This window comes from Microtus ochrogaster, chromosome 10 (genome assembly GCF_000317375.1).
Source record: "Microtus ochrogaster isolate Prairie Vole_2 chromosome 10, MicOch1.0, whole genome shotgun sequence".
NCBI lineage: Eukaryota > Metazoa > Chordata > Mammalia > Rodentia > Cricetidae > Microtus > Microtus ochrogaster.
This window is the reverse complement of record NC_022016.1, coordinates 58,253,968-58,256,593: the sequence shown is the minus strand read 5'-3', so window position 1 is coordinate 58,256,593 and position 2,626 is coordinate 58,253,968. Positions and strand designations below refer to the sequence as shown.

Sequence of the window (2,626 nt, the reverse complement as noted above, 5' to 3'; positions counted from 1 at the left end):
AAAAAAACAAAAAAAGAACACTGTCAGACAAGTATATAACTTTGAACATGCTACCTTCGTACCCCTTCCCTTTCTCTGCTTTACCTGCCCCCCACTCTTCTCTCCACTGCTCCCCTAGACAGTTTCACATCTACTTTCATGTCATATATACATTCGTGATTTTACACAGCTATATAAAACCTAAACGCTTTTTATTATTATCATTTGATTTTATGTGTATGGGTGTTTTGCCTGCTTGTGTGCCTGTGCACCACCTGCATGGTGGGTGATTGTGGAGAGCTGAAGAAAGCCCTGGATCCACTGGAGTTACAGCTGGGTGCTGGGAACTGAACCCAGGTCCTCCGGAAGAGCAGTCAGTACTCATAACCTATGAGCCATCTCTCCAGCCCTTCCCTATAAAATCTAGGACCTGCAGATGAAAAAAGGAACACAATAGCTTTCTCTCTGAAACTTAATTGCATCTATTTTCATGTAAATAATACAACCTCTTTTTTACGGCTGAGAAATTTTCCATTGTGAATATATACTTCAGATTTTCTTTCCATTCCATGGTTGATGGACACCTAGGTTAGGTCCATAACTAGCTATTGTAAATAGAGCTGCAATAAGCACTGGCGTCCAAATGTCTCTGGTACACTGATTTGGAGTCCTGTGGGTAAATACCCAGGAGTGGTAGAGCTGGGTGGTAGGCCTATTTTTACTGTTTTTGAGGCTCCTCCACACACTGATTTCCACGAACAGCAATGTAGAGCTCCTTTGTGTCTCTGTCAAGGATACCCGCTGCTGTGCTCCCCACCCCCTGCCCCACACGAGGTCTTAGCACCCTAGCTTGTCCTTGATCTCCTGAGGTAGCCAAGGGTGACCCTGAACTTCTTGTCCTTCTGCCTCCACTTCCAGAATGCTGGTGTTACAGACTTGCACAGGCTCATGGCTTATGGGGTGCTGCGGATTAAACCTAGTGCTTCCTACATACCAGGCAAATAGTCTGTCATCTGAATGGTATCTCCAGCCCGTTTATTATTTTCTTAATGACAGCCATTCTGACTGGGGTGAGATGGAATCTCAGCGTAGGCTTAGTTTGCACTTTTCTGGTGGCCAGTGAGATTAAACGCTTTTGTCATGATTATTGGGCATTTGTAGTTCATCTTTTGGAAGTTTTGTCATTTGTCTCTTTCCTTTCTTTTCACAATGCTAGGGATTAAACCAAAGTCTTGAATGTGTCAGCACGGAACTAAGCTATATCTCTGCCTCTATTTTATTGATATGATCCTCCCTGCCTCAGCCTTTGTGTACGAGGCGTGTGAGTGTGCACCATCACGCCTGGCTTTTAGCTTTTATATTGCTTACATTACAGGTTAGAAACTGTTGGGTTTTCAGTTTTAACTAATAAGAACTGAGACTCACATTTATTAAACATTTTCTTTAGATTTATTTTTTATTTTATGTGTAAGTGTTTTGCTTACATGTGTGTCTGTGCACCACAGTTAGTTGTGAGCTTTCATGCTGGGAATTGAGCCATGGTCTTACCAAAGAGCAATCAGTGCTCTTCGGGCCACCTCTCTAGCCTCCTCATAAAAAATTTTAAATTACGCCAGGTATGGTGGTGCATGCCTTTAATCCCAGCACTCAGGAGGCAGAGGCAGGCGGATCTCTGTGAGTTCGAGGCCAGTCTGGTCTACAGAGTGAGTTCCAGGACAGTCAGGGATATACAATGAAACCCTGTCTTGAAAAACAGAACAAAACAACAGCAACAAAAATTTAAATTACATTGATTAGTGTGAGTGCATGTTGAAGCCAGAGGACAACTTCTGAGAGTCAGTTTTCTCCTTCTACCCTATAGGTGTCAGGGATCAAACTCAGTTTATTGGCAAGGACCTTTAACTACCAAAGCATCTTGCAGACTTTTTTTTAAAAATTTCAAATTAATTAGAAAATTCTTGAGTTGGGCTTGCTGGTACAGGCATAAATGGATGATAGAACAAATTCAAGGCCAGCCTGAACAAATTACTGAGATTTTGTCTTCAAATCAAAAAGTAAAGCCAGATGATGGTGGTGTATGCCATAAGCAGAGGCAGGTGGATCTCTCTGATTTCAAGGCCAGTCTGCTCTACAAAGTGAGTTCCAGGATGGCCAGGGCTGTTACACAGAGAAACCCTGTATTGAAAACACAAAACAAAAACAAAAGTAAAAATAGTGCCTGTAGAGCACTTGTCTAACACGTGGAAGACCCTCTGTGCAATCCCTAGTATCAACAAAACACAACAAAACCCTGATAAAACTGGGAAGACAAAAGACCGACAACAACAATGTTTAGTCAGTGTGAACTAGAACAGAAGTTTCCAGACGTCCCAAAGGTTTCCAGATAAAAAAGTACTTCTGGGTCTAAGACTCATCGTGACTAACTGCATAACAATGGCCTCCCAAAGTTCTAAAATAAAAAAACCTGTTAAACCAGTATTTCTACACCTTATCAACAGAGAATCTCAGTTTCCCTCTGTGAAAAGCTACAATGGGGACTGTAGATGGCTCAGTGGGTAAAGGTTCTTGTGGAAAAGCCTGGTGACCTGAGCTCAACCCTTGGAACACTAGTGAAGGTAGGCGAGACCCAACTTCCAGAAGTTATGCC

The 2,626-nt window shown here is 42.4% G+C and overlaps 1 protein-coding gene across 1 annotated transcript in view; it reads right to left on the bottom strand.

Annotated features, from left to right (window-relative positions):
* The window catches only part of LOC102000993 (protein argonaute-3), a 92,258-nt gene that overhangs the window by 7,147 nt on the left and 82,485 nt on the right, over positions 1 to 2,626 (bottom strand). The window lies entirely within an intron of this gene.